Here is a 12,510-nt window from a genome sequence, read left to right as displayed (position 1 = left end):
CATTCAATCAGACTTACAATGGTAATTACTTTGAAGTCGTAGAACCAGCTTTGAAGAACATTTACAAAGCCCCCAATAATATCAAGCTTCGGTCTGAGGTCAAGGCCAATTTTTTTCAGGTTAAGTCATTGTTTCCCTTCAATGCTAATGTCTTTACTTTACCAAAGTCAAATCAAATCCACTTCAATATGTAGTTAACTGATTTCAGACCCAATATAGGCGATTTTACTATAAAAAAAAAATCCAATATCTAGGTCAGAATAATGAGCCTCTTACAGATAACTAGAACCAGCACCAGAAGAGGCCACCTACAAAACTCATGTTGCATCGAACAACAGACTATCTGCCAAAGTGCTCTCACAAGTGTACAAATATGCGTTTAGCCTAGTTGTGCAATGACATTTGCATACATATATATATATATGGGGTAGGTTCCGTTTACAACACTTTTTATACAACGTTTTATACAATACCTCCTACCGGACTCTTCAAGATGTTTTAAAGGCTAATTTTTTGTAGATAAGATATTCTCACCATGGATATTACCTCCACAAAAAATTGGGTCATTTGAACATTTCTAAGTTTGCCAAAAAAAGATTACAAAATCGATAGTTTTGGACCGTTGATAAAAATTCAAGGTTGAGAGCAATTTTTCTCATAGCTAAGAGTTTTCAAATGAGTGGAGATGATCTCCATGGTGTGAAGATCATATTTACAAGGGATCAAGACTTAATTCATGTTTTCAAGGAAGACTTAATTCATGTTTTCAAGGAGTATTATATAAAACATTGTATAAAAAGTGTTGGTAATCAGAACCTACTCCTATTACTGAGTAGTATATATATAAGCGGACTCATTCTATACGGATTTAGCTGAGAAAATCTTGTCTCGTATGAAATCCAGAAAGGTGAGAAAACTCTCTCTCCTCGTCTCGTCCTCTCCTTTTCTCTGCCAGTTCTATCTCCCTGTCACATTAATACTTATTGAATCTTCAATTGTTGAAATTTGAATTTCTCATCCAAATAATTTCACAAATCCAAATTGTGCTCACTACTCAGTAAAGGAGAGAAAAAAAAAATCTAGTTTTCCTTCTTGAAATTGGTTGTCTCCATTTCTTCTTCATATTTGTTTTGGTTGATTACCACTTGCTCATCAAAGGCTAATAAGTAAGATGATTTCTCATCTGGTTGATTATCTCATCTTGTTTACCAAAAAGAAAAAAAAAAAGAACTTGTAATCCTATTGAATTTTGAATGTAGACAAACATATTGAAGACTATATATGATGTTCATCACATAAGAAGAATCAAAGGCCAAGTCTTCTGATTCTAAATTGGTGGTGTCAAAGCACTATCTTCAGCACAATAATTCTTTGCTGGTGTTATTGAAGATAATAATCACACAAACAAGTTTGTTCTTCCGCACGGATTCAACACCACTCAATTTCTCAAATATTTTTATTAAACTAAAACAACACCACGATTAAAATTTTCGGTATTTGATTTCATTTTCCAAGTTATTGCTAATCCAAATGATATTGTTGGGAGAGAAGGATTTGATATGCTGTGGGTACTGGAGAGACGAAATGTTGGAGAAGAACTGAAGAATGGTTTAAAACCTACGTAAAAAATCTACTAGAGAGAGAATAAATATAATCGCCACTTTCTAAGGAATCTTTAAGAGAAACCATTCTTTTGGTAAGTGCGCTCAAGTCCGTATAGAATGAGTCCGCTTAATAACCAACCCTTATATATATCTGTATATCTGTATCTCTACACTATATGATAGCCGGGTCTTTAGGAGTCCCACTTCAAAGCCGAACAGTGTATTTCCAATCTCTCTATTTTAAGATTTTAGAACCACCTCCCTTAATTATTCTAAATTTCTAATCACTTTTTTCTTTTTAAACAATTTGCAAAAAACTCTCCCACTTTACTAAAATTAGAATTAGTTTCATATTATTTAAAATAATTTAAAAAACCTCCTTCACATTACTGAAATTATATTCAACTCCTCATAATATTTTTATATTATTTTTTAGATTAAAACTAAAATTCAAAAAATCATACTATCGGGTACTATCCGAGAAATATTAGAGCGACAAGTTTAAAGACTTGAAAAAACACCGATGCGTAGCACGGTTCGCATACTTGTATATATATTATAGCTCTCCCCTCCTCAATTGAGAAAGCGTAGCTAGGGTGTCCACGTGTCCACACTAATTACGGTAAATCCGGAGGAAAACTTGCCGATAGATCTGTATATATATATTATAGCTCTCCCCTCCTCAATTGAGAAAGCGTAGCTAGGGTGTCCACGTGTCCACACTAATTACGGTAAATCCGGAGGAAAACTTGCCGATAGAAAAACTTGCCTCCAACTCAAAATGAAACCCAACAAAATCCACGACTCTCATACGAATTGATGTCTCTCTCCCACTCTCTCTTCTCTACCACCCAACCTTTCTTCTCCCATCAATGCAAGAAGATTTGTACAATTGCAGACTTTTGATTAAAGAGAATCTGATTCGATGTCACAATTACGATGTCCCATCGATCTGCTTCTCAAGTCGCACCAATTTTGGTTGGAGAAGATCCAATGATTATATATGGGATAAAGAGAGATTATTGTGCAAGCAAATCGGGTTCTCTGTCCTTTACAGTATCCCTAGATAGCAAGTTGCATCATCAATCACATGCAAATACCGAAAATCAGATCATAATGGAAGGAAATTGTCCCGGTAAGAGGATCCCTCCACACGCAACTTTGAATGACAGTCCAAAAGGAATTCAGTTTACAGCAATCCTTAGTTTGCAGATTAGTCAAACCGGGCTGTATTGCTTTTGGTGGCTTCATCTTCTTTTGATGGACCATTTACCAAGCCAGCTGATTCGGTTTCTTCCCGAAAACAGAGTAAACGGCCTCTTTAGGTAGGCTCTTCTTCTCTTCTCTCGATCCCATTCTGTTCTCCTTCTTCCACACTTTCTCTATACCATATGTTGTTTAACAAAATGCCAAGCAATATTCTAGCGAGAATGTTCTTTTCAAATATGCGCAATTAATTGTTTCTGATTAGTACTGTTGTTTAACAACATTGTATTGTTTCGTTTATAGCAACTCTTCTTCTTTGTATTAGATATAGTAGAGTTGATTGATATGTTTGTATCTTTTTTCAGTTGCAGATCAAAATGAAGGAAACCACTGTATAAGCTTTGATCTTCTGTTGATTGATGAACATGTACGTATCTATGACTTTATGCTTTTTCGAGTACAGTAGGGTGACATATCTTTTAAGTTGCAGTCTTTTGTCAAGGTCTAAATGCTTTAAATGACCGCCACTCATATACCTTGCTCACTTCTTCACTGGATAGTATTTTTGTGAAAGAATCATGATCGTGCTGAGTTTACAACATTTTTTTGTAGATTAGTACATGTCGTGAGATTATTTGACGGCTGAATACACCAAAAAATTAGAATTTACATCAGACATTTACGTTATTCCAAATGCTGTTGTATCTGTATTCAGTTTTAATTAAATATATTAAATCATCAAGTTAATTAGAATTGCTTAATTTAGGTGTGGTAGATAATATAGAATTCACATTAAGTTAAGAAGTCTTACATGATTATGACCCTCCTAACTAAAATCCTCATTACTCCTCCAAAATATGTGCATATTTGTTGTCCATAATCCAAATGGAATTAATGGTTGAGCAAAAGTCATATATGCAGATATGCTCTTAGTGGGAAATCTTAACATAGCAAGTGGCTTATTCTGCATTTGTTTGTGTGCAATAGGAGCATAATTCTGTGTTGCGCAGGTACTTCAAAATTGAAGCCGTACCGTGTCGGACACTCCGCATTTTAACTGAAAATGTCGTGTCTCCGGAGTGTCCCTGTCGTGTCTCAGTCGTACCCGTGCAACATAGGAGCATATGCTCAGTGGATTTTGGTTATAGGAGTTTAAAGGTATTGGGCTCTTTCTTATTGTCAAAAGTTTATTGCAAATTCTAAGGTTTATATAACGGCACCCTAGAATACCATGTGGAAAAACTTAAATTTGTTCTTGAGAGATGGTTGAATCCTCTACATAAGACAAAGGGAAGGAAATCTTGACATAGCAAGTGGTTTATTCTGCATTTGTTTGTGTGCAATAGTAGCATAATTCTGTGTTGCGCAGGTACTTCAAAATTGAAGCCGTACCGTGTCGGACACTCCGCATTTTAACTGAAAATGTCGTGTCTCCGGAGTGTCCCTGTCGTGTCTCAGTCATACCCGTGCAACATAGGAGTATATGCTCAGTGGATTTTGGTTATAGGAGTCTTTACAAGTTGTAATTCACTGCAAACCGACAGCCACAGCCCCACAGCCTGTCAACATGCACGCACACACACAGATGCCTAGAATAAAGGGTTTATCTTTAGTGAGTATCAAATTATGTAAGTGTTTAACTATTGTTTACTATTTACTCAAAACTTATTAGCTAAAATATCTCCAATACACTTTGCAATCTGCTACAGATTGAGTTTTTCCATCCTGGTACGGGCGACTTCTTCACTCTCCTTTTGGGTGCAGGCTTGATGCTCGAATTAACAGGTTGGTGAGGTTTACTTTGTCTTTGCTATTTCAAGCGTTGGTTGATGTATTAATTACTTTGAGAAATTTTGGTTTACTCATGTATATCAAACAAACTGATTTACTAATTGAATTTCGGATATTCAACAAAGCTCTGTGCATGGTTGAATTTGCGTGATCATTTCTTATAGGTTTTTTGTTTGTTAAGTTTGATTTGTTAGGAATAAATGGTTAGTTTAATTTCATTCACTGTGTGAAGTTGTATTAATGAATGAATGATATTATTATGATTAAAACAGGTCAAGAAAATCGATTCGTTCGATTACAAATACATTCCGGAGATACCATTTGCATTATACCACCAAATCAGTTACAAGTTGTTTGCAGTCTGAAATTGTCGGTGCACTTCAAGTGGGGGATCGAGACTGAGCTTTCAACTTTCTTACAGCATTCACCTGTAGTAATCAAATTTTAAAACCTGATGACTTTATTCATATACTTAATTACTGTGCAACCTCTCCCGATACTTGGTTTTTTATGGAGACTTGGAGAATTATGGAAGAGAAAGAGATAGAAATGGACACAAGATGCTACAGGTCCATTATCCAAGCTGTCACCAAAGGCGGTTACCTCGAGGAGGTAAGCTTCCCATAAACTTTTATGTTCTTCACGAGTGCTTATCATAATGGTTCGAAAGATACTTAATTTAAGACAGTATAATAATTATAAACTTTTATGTTCTTCACGAGTGCTTATCATAATGGTTCGAAAGATACTTAATTTAAGACAGTATAATAATTATCCAAGTAGTGTATGTTTGTCTAAAAAGTTTCTTGTAGTCCGTTTCTCCTAGACTTATATTTTATTTTATTTTTGAACATTGGAGGATATCTTTGTGCTTCATTTGCCTCTCTTAAGCATAGAAGTCTACTTCAGTACTTCTATTTCGGTGTCATTTTGTCAAATGAGATGCATGGGAGTGCATTTCAAATAAAACTTGTAAGCAGTCTCATCTAATAATTATCCAAGTAGTGTATGTTTGTCTAAAAAGTTTCTTGTAGTCCGTTTCTCCTAGACTTATATTTTATTTTATTTTTGAACATTGGAGGATATCTTTGTGCTTCATTTGCCTCTCTTAAGCATATAAGTCTACTTCAGTACTTCTATTTCGGTGTCATTTTGTCAAATGAGATGCATGGGAGTGCATTTCAAATAAAACTTGTAAGCAGTCTCATCTTGTGAGTTTTGTTCTTCACTTATTGGTCTGGATAAACTGCAACTGATCTATATCAACTACCGTAATACTGTTTATCCGTGTTTTCAGGCACTAAATTGGCTGTCTTTTCTTGGGAGTAGCCCTCATAGTTCTCCGGACCTGTCCATGTACAACATTTTCTTGGATGGATGTGCCCAGATGGGAAGCATGGTTCATGCCAATTCCTATTTGGATCTAATGGAAAACCGATTGGTGGGAAAATCTGAAAGCACGTACCTGGCACTTCTCAAGGTTTGTAACAGTATGTAGGGCGGTGAATCCTGTGATAGTGTAGCATGACATTGAAAGCCAAATATCCCGAATTTGGGTTTTTTTTTGTGTTATCATATTTTTTGTTACATTTTGCTTTTCATTTTTGTTGTTTTTGTTTGTTTGATTTTTTTTTTTTTGTAATTTGTGTTTTGTTAATTATTTATTTCTCCAATCTCTGCTATTTTGTTTTCAGTCTTTCTGGGTTGATGTTTATAAGTCTCTTTTGCAGCTTGCAGTTTTGCAGGAAAGCCTCTCTGCAGTTCAGGAAATATGGAAGTAGTATACCAAGTACTATTGCCCCAATATTAGGTCTCTTCAGGAATTCATTAGGTCATTTGCAAGATTAGGAGACCTTGCAACTGCACTTAAAGCTTTGCAGCATGCAGTGGTTCTGGTTTTTCAAGGAAATGCCTCTATTGAGAGACCTGTCAAAGGAAGTTTCCAATCTTCAAGATTGAATATTCCTATACCTTCAACTATCGATTTTGCCTTTAAGGGATCTAGCATGGAGGAGAACGAACTCTCTCTGCATCCTTCACCTGTTTTGGGTGCTATGACAAGAGCAGTAGAAAGTGATTTTAGAGAACACCACGTGGATTTATTCAGTAATATAGATAAAGTGCTTTATGACTTTGTCAAATATCCTAATAAGATCTCTGTTGCATCAGGCACGGGCTGTAGAAGTTCGGCGTTGTTTACTGCCACTAATTAGGAACAAAAGCTTCGTGACCTTAGCAGAGAACTTGCGCATGGAAGCTCTGACATACTGAACAATGGTATTGATGCGATGCATGCTATGAAAATTTTGAGATTATCTTTCAATGATGTGATCCAGGCATGCGTGCAAGCTAGAAACTGTAAGCTGGCTGAGCAGCTGTTCCTGGAGGTAGGTACATGCTCTTTAACATGTTTGCCATTTTTTATTTTATTGTCATCTACATCCTAGGCATTATATTTACTCCTACATGTGCAGTTGGGATTGGACCATCAATGATTTACTGCCTATCTGTTTCCATGTGCCAGTAAACATATTCTTCTTCAGCTCCTCTATTAGCACCTCCATCCACAATTTATAGAGCCCGCACTGACACTTTAAATTGTTTATGCAGTTTCCCATGCAGTAGTTGATGTTAAATTAGGATTGCCACTTGCAGTGCCTTTTCTATGGTTTATATGACTTTACATCTTATGGTTCATTAAATTGAGGTTCCACTTTATGCAGATGCGAAAACTCAGTTTGGAACCTGATAGCCACACTTTCAACAGTTTAATCCGAGCCGTTGTCAATAAGAGAGGGGTTAGAGAGGGCCTAAGACTTTTAAATAATTAACGTAGTGTAATTCTGTTTTACATAGTAGATTATGGGTTGAAATATTGTATTTATTATTATTATTTTCTGTTTTTTAGTGAGCCCGATCACAGTCAAATGTATTAACCATTAACACAGTCCAATTCTATAGAAATGGTTTCTACTTATTCTCTTCTATTTTTCATTATGTGCACGTATTGGTGAGGTTGAATACATTAATTAAATTACAGACCAAAGAAAATACAATAGTTATTTTGATGACAATCCCTTTACAGTATGGTGTTAGCCTTACCCCTCCGCCAGCCATTCGTTTTGTATATAGTATTGGCTGCATCAATTTAGATTGTTGTATGTATAGTTAGTAACACACTTAAACAATACAATTTACAAAAAAAAAAATTATCAGCAGATTTTTTCTTGGGCAACTTTCTTTTCCTTAGGACTGGGAGTCTATTACACTTGGAGAGAAGGCAGTGGAACTGTATTTGGGAGCCACGGTCGTAGCTTTGCTTTGTCATGAATACGATTGATCGAGGTGTGTCTATCTTTTTTCTTTTACTGCCTTTAAGACGTGGGATTTAGATTGATTTTGGTGTTCACTCACTTTAAGTTTTTCTTTTCTTTGTTCGCATTGGATTAAAGTTCAATAGTCCATAATAAGAACTAACAATTGGCAGTTTCTGTTGCATCCTGTGTGAGACTAGCATTATTATGGCTTCAACCTTTTTTTTTTTTACATTACTACTATGTTTACCCTTCTCTATTAAATATGAATTGGTCATAAGACTAAAAACATTGTAGCCTTCAGGGTTGATGTAACATTTTTTACAGGGTTCTTTATATCTTTATATATACATAATATAGCTCAACCCATGTCAAGCATTGGAATCTGATCGAGTTTGTTTTGAGTATTGCGGCTATATTTTCTCTTCCAATGGCTGTTCTGGTTATTTTATTAGAATCTGCTTGATTAGATATTCTTTGTCATTGAGCATGATGTCACTTCTATATTGTTGAAATATTTCATTTAGAAATTTGAATTATCTGTATTCTGCCTTTAATTGATTTGTTCATGTCGTTGCTAAAAAAAGTTGTGGTAAATTGTGATTGGAATTTGGAAATGAGGATATGGCTGCATAAATATGAGTGGCTACATTTGGTATAACCATATAAGTGCTTATTATAAGCTCTAATAATTATAAGGGTTTATAATTACTAATACACAGACGATTTAGGAGTTGGGAAAACAACCCGAGGGTTGGGGTTTTTCGTGATAAATAACTAAAGAAATAGAAAGATATCTTCAGCGAGGATTTTTATAGGATTGGTTTTAAGAATTTTGCGATAAATAACCGAAGAAATAGAAAAAACACAGTGCAAAACCCAATTTACAAGTATTTTTAGCGAGGATTTTTGTAGGATTGGTTTTAAGAATCCTAAGATAGACTCTATTATAATCCCTAATCCTAAGAGAGAGTTTGGGGTTTTATCTTTGGATTTGTTGTTGGTATTTCACTCCCAACTCTTTTAGTTACCAAGGTAATCTAATGTGAATTTCTTTATATCATCACTTTTTGTTTTTCAAGGATATGTGGAAGGTGATGGTATTGGATGTTATATTAGTTTGCCTGACAGGGATTTGTACTCGCCGAAAATGCCGGATATGGTGACATATAAGGGGCAGAGGTTCACGTTTGCTGCTAACCAAAAGAAAGAATCAAGCAAAGTTGTACCAGGCGTGTCATTATTTAACATAATAATTTTAAGTTGAATGTAGGTAGGCTAGCTACTACATTATTGCTTAATATGCTTGAGTTTATTATTTCTCACTCAATGTTCCTTGAGCTATTCTGCTCCAATAGACTTCTGTTTTTTTGTGTTTGATCCCTCAAGCAAAGGATGTAAATTATTTGAACGACTATCGTTCACACAAACTCAAAATTTTAATTGATATTAAGGATTTATTTAGAGATAAGTATATTAGGAACATGATACAGCTGTATGTGAGATTAACAAATAACAAAATCATTTTAATCTGTGACCATATGTGGGTCAAACAATTCTTTTGGTGGAGGGAGACAAAAACATAAGTTGAGGAAGATAGTATGGATGGAGATGATGGACGGAAAGTGGGTGGTTGAATTCTATATAAAAAGAGATTACTTGGGTACTTTATTTGGACAAGCGAAAGGTATAGAAAAAAATAGTTCTCTTTTATCATTGCAAACACAGTTTTTTGGTTTTTCTAAAATCCTTGGAAGTATTGTTACATTAGGAATTTAGACACATTGTCCACAAGGTGAAGTATTTGGTGCAGTACACCTGATGATCTTTAAAGGAACAAAATTGTGCAATGAAGTTCATAAGATATTGGGTGTCAAGAAATTTTATATCAACTTATATATTTGCATGAATCAGAATTGAACACTGACACCCTTCATGAACAATTGGGACTAACTGGGACTAAGTACAAGTGGTTTTTTTTTCTTAATTTTTTTGGACCTTTTTCTCTCATGTTGATGAGCAATATGAATTTGACCCCAAATTACAGCCTGTTTCTATTGTATGGGTAGGTAAATGTCAGGTTAGACTGCTTTCTTCTTCTTATTCATGGGGGTTCACCGAAGCAAGGATATGATGTCTGATAAATTGCCTTATGTTTTGTTTTATACTTAGTCAATTTTCTATATTTTCTTATTCTATTCAGTTTCGTATATCTTTCCTTTAAGTACCTATTGTTCTATGGCTCATTGGCTTTATCCTTTAATGTTGCAAATTGCATAACAGGCCCCTCCCTTTTTTCGTGAGCTCAAAATGCATAGCGGGGGTGTGGCTCAGTGCACGTACTTTTTTAGTAGTAGGCAATTTTATTATTTTTTATAATTTTCACGTTTTTTTTTAAAAAATTGGTGCTACTGGTTGGTACAAATAAATTATGTGTCCATCCATGCATCCACCATCCAGCACATTAAAGATGTGTCCATCTTGAAACTATAGGATGTTTATATCTTTTTTTTAAAAAAAAAAAACATAGTGATGCTTCGTGCTCTGTCAAAGAGCCGTGTATATATATATATATATATATATATATATATATATATATATATCTCTCTCTCTTCAGGGTAAAGCAACATACAAATTATTAGCAGAAGGTAAGAATGTAAGATGTCTTTTCTCCAGGAGAGATCGAAGGTATGGTCTACTCAATAAATATTTATTGTGTATTATCTTTTTAATTTGGTTATCTTGCAAATTAGCATCTTAAAGTGGTTCTTTAGCTCAATGGAAGAGCATTTGGATGTGTAATACATCCCAAGAGATGGTGGTTCGAATCCACCAAGGTCCTGTCCAGAATTTGAGATGGACATACGTGCCGCTCTAGATGAAATGAAGTCTATAGAGGTACATGCTAAAATCAAGTTCTCTGATTTTTTTAGTGTGTTTTCTTTGTGTTTTTGTTTTTTTTCGCATCAAAGAGGAAGTTGTTATCTTATGCCGTGAACCACTGCTCTTTAATTTACCAATAGAAGCATATTTTCTCAAGTTGATCAAGCACGTTAGTTTCTTTGTCCTCTTTTTGTCTGTCATCCAAATTAGTGTGTTGCTAAAATAATATTTCTATGGGAAGATCTAATAATTTGATTTTGATTGTACTTTTAATGTCCTTTTGTTTAGTCTAATCGGGGCATGTCTTATTTATGACAAAAGATTTTCACCAACTTAACAGGCTTTTGGAGAATGAATATGTTGGGACCTCCTTCGTTGTTGGGCAGGTGAGGACAATTTTTGGGATTCAGACTCTTCGCAGTGTTATGACATCTCTCCTGATACTAATGTGAAGTGGGCAAATTTACTGGTGTTCTTTGTGATAGTTGTTGGGTACCCAATTAATTTCTGACTAATTAATTCGCAAAAATGTAGTGTACCTGTGGAAGACTATTGCTCATATGAAGTTATTAAGAATAAGGTATCCGCACCAATGCACTGAATGTATACGTTTGTTTCATCAACTTCTATTATGAATAAGGAGCAATTGAAGCTAAATTGGTTTGTACACCAATAAACACTCACAAATTAAAATTGGTGTCAGCAGTAGTAATACTATTGTTGAATTGCATTCCAGATATGCACCTTCTTTGCATGTCGGGCCGAATTCATTCTGAGAGGCTGTTCTTTGTACGTGTGCAACTAGGCCAAAGCACCTCATGTTTTGGGTTAAGGCTTCGACCGTAAATGCCTGATGAAAATTAGGATCCCCATAAGCCATATCAATGACAACCGGTCTTACACTCTTACATTTAAATGGTCCAGTACAACTCTTGCCCAAGCTAAATAAAACATATGCTGACAAGAACATAGAAAAATTAATTGCTAACTGCTCAAAAGTGAGAAGCAAATATATTCTTGATAAATATGCTCTTCAAGAATAATGTCACGCCTCTTGAAATAATGCACAATAGCAATACCAAACCAAATACAACACTTAGTGCGTTCTTGAGCTTATTCTTGATTAAACCTTGGAAATCTTAATGAGGTGATGCATTTTTTATGCTCTCAATGCTCCATTTACTTACAAATGGAAAGATAAAAAAAAAAGTCTCATAATTGAAAACCGACACTGGATGCAATTGCATTGAACTAAATTCAAAGAATAATTAACTCAAATAATAATTAATGGGGAATCGAAAACTGTTCAAATTGCATTAAACTAACATCAAAGAATAATTAACGGAAAATTGGAAACTGAATCCAAATACATTAAACTAACCTAAAAAAATAATAAATAAGAAATCAGAAATTGGATGCAAATGAATTGAACTAACCTCAAACAATAATTGATGCAAAATCGGAAACTGGATGCAATTACATTAACATCAAAGAATAATTAACGAGAAATTGAAACTTGATCCAAATGTATTGAATTAACCTCAAAGAATAACTCACAGGAAATCGGAAACTCGATTCAACTACATTGAACAAACCTCAAAGAATAATAATTAACATGAAATTGAAAACTTGATGTAAATGTATTAACATCAAAGAATATTTAACGGAAAATTGGAAACTGGATCCAAATACATTGAACTAACCTTAAAGAA

At 34.6% G+C, this 12,510-nt stretch overlaps 1 pseudogene across 1 annotated transcript; it reads left to right on the top strand.

Annotated features, from left to right (window-relative positions):
- Nucleotides 1-2,543: 2,543 nt before the first annotated feature.
- On the top strand, nt 2,544-11,455 carry LOC147514541 (uncharacterized; annotated as a pseudogene). The gene is made up of 9 exons (XR_015212946.1): nt 2,544-2,739; nt 3,176-3,237; nt 3,798-3,968; nt 4,520-4,595; nt 5,005-5,213; nt 5,899-6,081; nt 6,332-6,988; nt 7,821-10,813; nt 11,139-11,455. The product of XR_015212946.1 is annotated as an uncharacterized LOC147514541 (transcript).
- Nucleotides 11,456-12,510: the final 1,055 nt, after the last annotated feature.

This window comes from Coptis chinensis, chromosome 2 (assembly GCF_015680905.1).
Source record: "Coptis chinensis isolate HL-2020 chromosome 2, ASM1568090v1, whole genome shotgun sequence".
In the NCBI taxonomy this organism is placed as follows: domain Eukaryota; kingdom Viridiplantae; phylum Streptophyta; class Magnoliopsida; order Ranunculales; family Ranunculaceae; genus Coptis; species Coptis chinensis.
This window is presented reverse-complemented; position numbering and strand designations above follow the sequence as displayed.